Source organism: Lactuca virosa, chromosome 3 (genome assembly GCF_052849685.1).
Source record: "Lactuca virosa cultivar CGN04683 chromosome 3, Lactuca_virosa_CGN04683_v6, whole genome shotgun sequence".
NCBI lineage: Eukaryota > Viridiplantae > Streptophyta > Magnoliopsida > Asterales > Asteraceae > Lactuca > Lactuca virosa.
The window spans coordinates 154,704,020-154,711,600 of record NC_136428.1 but is presented as its reverse complement, the minus strand read 5'-3'; the positions used below and the strand labels follow the sequence as shown (position 1 = coordinate 154,711,600).

General features: G+C 41.7%; 1 non-coding gene across 1 annotated transcript; it reads left to right on the top strand.

Annotated features, from left to right (window-relative positions):
* Nucleotides 1–3,922: 3,922 nt before the first annotated feature.
* On the top strand, nucleotides 3,923–4,029 carry LOC145167923 (small nucleolar RNA R71). Its single transcript, XR_013741523.1, has one exon. It is a non-coding gene; the product is annotated as a small nucleolar RNA R71 (small nucleolar RNA).
* Nucleotides 4,030–7,581: the final 3,552 nt, after the last annotated feature.

Here is a 7,581-nt window from a genome sequence, read left to right as displayed (position 1 = left end):
TTGATCATTGGCAAAATGAGTGCCTTCGTCACTTATGAGAGCTTTCGGGACCCCAAATCTTGAAAATAACTTCTTTAAAAACTTCACCACTACCCGACCGTCATTAGTTGGCAGAGCTTGTGCCTCTGCCCACTTGGATACATAATCTACCGCCACTAATATGTATTTGTTGCCTTTGGATATGGGAAATGGTCCCATGAAATCGATCCCCCACACATCAAATACTTCGTACACTTGGATACTATGTTGTGGCATTTCATTTCGAGAGGAAATGTTTCCAACTCTTTGACATGCATTACATTCTTTGACAAACTGGGTTGCATCTTTAAAAATCGTGGGCCAGTAAAACCCAATGTCAAAGATCTTCTTAGCAGTGAGATCTTTTGGGAGGTAATTGCTAGCTAAGTAATTAGCTATATTTGCAAACCATGGTTCTTCTCCCATAGTCACCATAATATACTCGTCCGGAAAATCATCTCCAACTCTATCTTCTTGCAATCGCGGGTTTTCAAGCCTTGACAAGTGGTCAGCTGCTACATTCTCCATTCCCTTTTTGTCGCGTATCTCTATGTCAAACTCTTGAAGAAGTAGAACCCATCGTATCAATCTTGGCTTGGCATCCTGTTTGGCAAACAAATACTTGATAGCAGAGTGGTCAGTAAAAACAGTTGTTTTAGATAAAACTAAATAAGGGCGGAATTTATCAAAAGCGTACACCACAGCTAATAATTCCTTTTCCGTGGTGGTGTAGTTTTCTTGGGCTGGATTTAAATTCTTGCTGGCATAATATATGGGTTGGAAGTGCTTATCAACCCTTTGACCAAGGACAGCTCCTAATGCAAAATCACTAGCATCACACATTATTTCAAATGGTAAATTCCAATTTGGTGCAACCATGATCGGGGCATTAGTCAATTTTTCCTTTAAAAATTCAAATGCCTCTAAACACTCTTTAGTAAAATTAAATGGTGCATCTTTTAGGAGTAATTGTGTTAGAGGTCTAGTTATTTTAGAAAAATCTTTGATAAAACGCCGGTAAAAACCCGCGTGTCTTAGAAAACTTCTAATACCCTTCACATTAGTTGGTGGAGGTAATTTGGCAATGGTGTCAATCTTTGCCCGATCCACTTCAATTCCCGATTTGGAAACCTTGTGGCCCAAAACTATACCCTCCTTAACCATAAAGTGACATTTTTCCCAATTAAGGACTAAGTCGGTCTTTTCACACCTAGCTAGCATTAGGTCAAGATTTGTGAGACAATCGTGGAAGGAAGATCCAAAAACAGAAAAATCGTCCATAAAGACTTCCATGAATTTTTCCACCATGTCATGGAATATGGCTGTCATGCACCTTTGAAATGTCGCGGGCGCATTGCATAGCCCAAAGGGCATGCGTCGATAAGCAAAAGTCCCACTTGGGCAAGTGAATGTGGTTTTTTCTTGGTCCAAAGGGTGTATGGGTATTTGGAAATAACCCGAAAATCCATCTAGGAAGCAATAATAACTATGGCCCGATAATCTTTCTAACATTTGATCAATAAAGGGTAAGGGAAAATGGTCTTTACGAGTGGCATCGTTTAGTTTTCGATAATCGATGCACACTCTCCAACCGGTTACCGTTCGTGTCGGAATAAGCTCATTCTTTTCGTTGGTTATGACTGTCATCCCTCCTTTCTTGGGCACCACTTGAACCAGACTCACCCACGGGCTGTCGGAAGTGGAATATATAATCCCCGCATCTAAAAGCTTGACCACTTCTTTCTTGACCACCTCTTGCATATTTGGGTTTAGTCTTCTTTGGTGCTGCACAACCGGCTTTGCTCCTTCTTCCAGGTTAATCTTGTGTGAACAATAAGATAGACTTATTCCCTTAATGTCGGTAATGCTCCATGCTATGGCCCGTTTTCGTTTTTTCAAAACTTGCACTAGTTCTTCCTTTTCAGAGTTGGAAAGGTCAGAGGCTATAATGACTGGCTTTTGATGGCCATCTTCAAGGAAGGCATATTCCAAATGTTCTGGTAACTTTTTGAGCTCAGAATTTGGGTTCTGTTTGTTGTACTCGCCGAGTGTAGGTAAGGGACTCGGCGAGTTTGTAGCTGACTTTACGAATTCTGTTTTTTTTTCGCTCAGACTCGGCGAGTTGGTCGGCCCTACTCGGCGAGTTGAAGTGTCAGATTGCCTCATCAACTCTTCAAACTCAGCTTCTTCCAGCAGCCTCTCGATGTCCATTAAGTCTTTTTCTGCATCAAATTCTTCATCGGAAATTGTGAACTTGCTGGAATCTTCACTTATGCATTCCTCCAATAATTCATCAAGCATGTCAATTGAGAATGCCATGTCGTCACTATTCCGTGTATACTTCATAGCTTGATCAACCCCAAATGTGACTGAATCTTCTCCTACCCGCAAAGTGAGCTTCGAGTCCCTCATGTCTACTATAGCACTTGCCGTGTTGAGGAAGGGTCTTCCAAGGATGATTGAGACTTGAGGATCCGCCTCCATGTCTAGAATTATGAAATCAGCGGGAAATACAAACTTGTCCACTTTGACCACTAAGTCTTCACATATTCCTCTTGGGAAAGTGATTGTCTTGTTAGCTAAATGAATCGCCATACGAATTGGTCTTGGTTCCGGGAGATCCAGCTTCTTGAAGAATGAATAGGGCATTAAATTCACACTTGCTCCTGAATCAGCCAAGGCATGAGTGGTAGCTAAATTGCCAAATTGGCAAGGTAAAGTTAAGCTCCCCGGGTCACCCTTCTTCTTTGGTAGTTTGTTGAGCATGGCGGCTGAGCAATTTTCATTGAGGACTACCTTCTTCACTTCCTCCATCTTCCTTCTATTAGTGAGAAGTTCCTTAAGGAACTTTGCATATTTGGGCATTTGTGCAACAGCCTCGATGAAGGGTATGTTGATCTGAAGAGTCTTTATATGATCTAGAAACTTCTGGTACTCCTCTTCCTATTTCAGTTTCTTGGCTCGGGCTGGGTATGGCAATGGATTGTTTGGATTTGGCAGTGGACTCGCCGAGTCCTTATTCTGTACTCGGCGAGTATAGCTGTCAGATTGAAGATTTTGACTTTCTGCTTGATTTTCTGCTTCCTCCTTCTGTGATTCTTTGGGTGCTTCATTCTGAATAGGGGCCAGAGGAGTGATTATTTTCCCACTTCTTGTTGTGACTATGTTTATGTGCGCGCCTCGTGGGTTGTTTTCGGTTTTGCTAGGAAGTTCGCCCGGTGATCTCTGGTTTATTTATTGAGCAAGTTGCCCCAGCTGTGTTTCTATGTTGTGGATAGATGCTTGCTGGTTTCTAAGCATGGTCCTTGTTTCTTGAATTGCAGCATCATGATCACTATGTCTTTTTTCTGAAGCAGCTACAAATTTGGTAAGCATTTCTTCCAAACTTGGTTTTCTTTCTTGTGATGGCTCCTTCTTTTGGTAAAAACCCCTTCCCTTTTGCTTGAACTTCTCTTCCTTAGCCTTCTTGTACTCGTCATAAGGGAGCCACTCTTTCTTTGGTCTACGCCAATCTTCATCATATCGGTCCCCACTTGAGTAACAAACTTGAACCTTTTTGTTGCCATTCTCATCCAAATCGCAGTCTCTAGTAAGGTGAGGCCCATTGCAATTTTCGCAACCCACCCGAATAGCATGTATCGTTTGGTCCATTTTATCCATCCTCCTATCCATGGTTTTTAGCATAGCCATAACTGCTGACAAGTCTTCTGAAGCTGCATAGGCGGCCCCCCTTGTCACATCATTTCTTGGATTGTGGTATTCTCTAGAATGCTTAGAGAATTCTTCAATTAGTTGCTTTATCACTGGAGGTGCCTTTTTCGTGAGTGGACCTTGCGAGTCAAGTAATTGCCTGGTGGTAACATTTACTCCATCATAGAAGATGGAGACTTCTTGTTGACTATTTAGGTCATGATGTGGGCAATTCCTCAGCAAGCTCTTGTACCTCTCCCACGCTTCATATAGTGATTCTCCAGCTTGTTGTTCAAAGTTGGCTATGGCTTTCTTTAGCTTGGATATCTTGGATGGCGGGCAGAATTGATCAATGAACTCTTCTTTCATTTGGGCCCATGTAGTGATAGATCCTGGGGGTAATGACTTGAGCCAATCCTTGGCAGCACCCTTCAAAGTGACATAAAGCATGCGAAGTAGCTGAGTTTCCCGAGGCACATTTGGAACATTGAAATAATCAGCTACATCATTGACTTCGTCCAAGTGTTTATAAGCGTCTTCGTGGTCTTTGCCTGTGAAGGGGATCTCCTTAAGTAGAGCCAGGATGTGACCCTTGAGCTCAAAAGTTGCAGTAGCGGGGATTACGGGTTGCACAAGTCCCGGTCCAGTATCATCGCGTATCCTCTTCTTCCATTCCCCCATGGGGACTTCATCAATGATAGCCATGAGAATAGCTAATTCGTCGTCGGAATCGGAAATGTGACCGAATGTAGGGTCTTCTTCTTCCTCGGTGTCGTGCTCGGCGTCTTCTTTAATAGGGTCTTCGATTGTCAAAGAGGCACTGGATGCTCCTGATTTGCTGCTCTTCTTCTTGCTGAAAACGGACTTTAGGTTCTTTAGTGGCGAATTCCTTGAAGAAGCGGATTCTCCAACGGATTTTCCTTTGTTCTTCCTTAGGGCGGATTCCGGGTCGTCTAGAGGAGGGATCAAAGGTGTATCAGATCCTCGGGTCATGAAACAACTGCAAATAAAACAAGAAAAACGCGTAAAAAGAACAAAAATAAAATAAAAGCTAAAACTGTGAACAGTGATGGACTCGCCGAGTTTCGTCGAGTGCACTCGGCGAGTTCAAGGCAAAAACAGAAAAATTTTCTACTTAATTTATTAAAACAGGGATTGATCAAAACCTATACTAACTACTAAATTACCTAAGAATTAACTTTGTGTAAGATAAATCCTACACAAATGATCGACAAAAATAGAAATTAGTGCTAATTTAGAACCGTTCCCCGGCAACGGCGTCAAAAACTTGATGTGTGTAAAATGCACTGGTTTTAATCCAACTTTTGAGTTATAAATTAAGCACACAAAGGCAGTGAACCTGTCTTTTAGTGGTATAGTTAAGTAAGTAGAGTGTCGAACTCAGGGAACGGTAAATTAAAACTAAAGACTAATTTTATCTAAATTAAATAGTAAATATGGGTTTTTTCTAGTTTTTCAAGACTAGACACTTACTAATACTACTTGAGCTAAGAACTAGAAAAACAAAGATTTAACTGAATTCAGTAATAAAGGGGACTTCTGTTTAGTTCAACTCAATTGATCCTATGGTTGATATTATGGTAATAGTGCAATGGATTAATTCTTCTATTGGCTACCGATTCAAGTGATTAGCCTTGCGTTCGCTACGATAATCCTTAGAAAACAAACTAACTCAAACAGTGATCAGTTGTCTAATTTAATTTAATTCACTAGATTATTTATTCGGGTTAATTTAGACTTGTAATGGTTAACTAATTTGGTCCTTTAGTTAACCCCTTGTTGATGGTCATCACACAAGCTCACACATGAATTTACCTAATTTTTCTTATTAATTCTAGTTTCACGTTCGTTAGTCCTAGACATATGATAAAGCGGTCACATAAACATATGGGGTTGATAATTAAAAGATGTTCATATTATTTAATTATCTTCCTATTAACAGAAAAATAGTTATCATTCACACATAAGGTTCTTTAACAAGCTATAATCAACAAAATCACCAATATTAAATTAATCCTACCATAAAATCAAACCATAATATCAATTTTGTATCCCCAAACAGAAGTTAAAGAGTTTTAGCTCATGATTGAGGTAATTAACAGCAATAAAACGAATTCTAATTGTCTAACCATAATTGAGAAACAATAGATTAAGTAGAATGATGAGAATATGCCTCAAATCTTCTTCGGAATTGGATTCTAGGTTATATCTTCGTTCTCTAGGGTTCTTCTGGCTCTTCAATTGCAGCTTGCTTCTCCCCAAAGGTTCCAGCAGTCCCTCAATCGAATTAAAACCCGCTATTTATAATTATCACAAAACAGGGGTTACTCGGCGAGTAGGTCGGGCACTCGCCGAGTACTAGTGTGGACTCCGTATCCGGCAAGGAATCTTGACTTTTCTTTCGGGAACATTCTAATGAACTCGCCGAGTACTAGCGTGGACTCGCCGAGTAAGTGTGTAGTTTTCCCTTTTTCCTTCATTCTTTGGTCTCTAATTGCTTCTCCTTTTTCCTTGTGCTTCCAAGCATGTTTTTTTTTTCTGAAAACACAATATAAGCATTATTAAGTACCTTTTGTCCATATTATGCATATAATTAGCCAGAAATGAATAGAAATATATGTTAAACATATGATTAATTATGCACATATCACTGCACGTACGTGAAAGGCATGCGCGATCATTCCTTGTTAGTACGCTTCACGTACACAGGGTGGTACGCCCAGTATACGACACCCTGAAGCCCACTTAGTAAGGATCCAATGGATCCATACCCAATCAATATAAAATAATTAACCCAATAAATATATAGATAATACCTTGGAGAATTACTGAGCGTTACAATTATCCCCCAATTGAATCAGACTTCGTCCTCGAACTCTGTTGCGGCTGGAAATAGCTCTGGGTAGTAACCCATCATCTCGTCCTCTGGCTCCTATGTCCATTCCGAGCCCTTGCGGTGCTGCCACTGCACCTTCACCAACTCTACCCTCTTGTTGCTCAGATCCTTCGTCTTCCTGTCGAGAATGGCTACTGGTCTCTCGATGTAGTTCAGGCTATCATTCACCTGAATTGAATGAACCACTGCGGTATCATCGACTATGCACTTCTGCAGCTGCGAAACATGAAAAGTGTTGTGGATCTGTCTAATCTCTTCCGGGAGATCCAACTGATATGCTATCTTTCCCATCCGGGCTATCACCCTGAAAGGTCCGATATACCTGGGGCCCAACTTGCCCCATTTTTTGAAGCGGATGACACCTTTACAAGGAGACATCTTCTGAAGGACCATGTCCCCGACCTGAAACTCCATGTCTGATCGGCGTCTGTCGACGTAAATCTTCTGCCGACTATGGGCTGTCTGGTGTCTACTCCGGACCTAATGGATATTCTCCGTCGTTTTGAGTACCACCTCGGTACTCCCCATAACTCTCTGACCAACCGCACCCCACCATATTGGTGTCCAGCACTTCCTCCCGTAAAGCATATTGAAGGGAGGATGGTCCATACTGGCGTGGTAGCTATTATTATAGGAAAACTCTGCCAAGGGAAGATAGGTATCCCAGCTACCACCGGAGTCTATATCCCACGCTTGCAGCATATCCTCCAAGGTCTGGATGGTCCACTCGCTCTGACCATCCGTCTGCGGGTGGAAAATCGTGCTGAAGTGCAGAGGAGTACCCAACTCGTCATGAAATTTCTTCCAGAATCTGGAAGTGAACCGCACATCCCTGTCAGAAATCATACAAACTGACACCTCGTGTCGAGCTACTACCTCTCTGATGTAGATGTCTGCCAGCTTCTCGGTCGAGATACTCTCCTGAATCGGTATGAAATGGGCGCTCTTGGTCAATC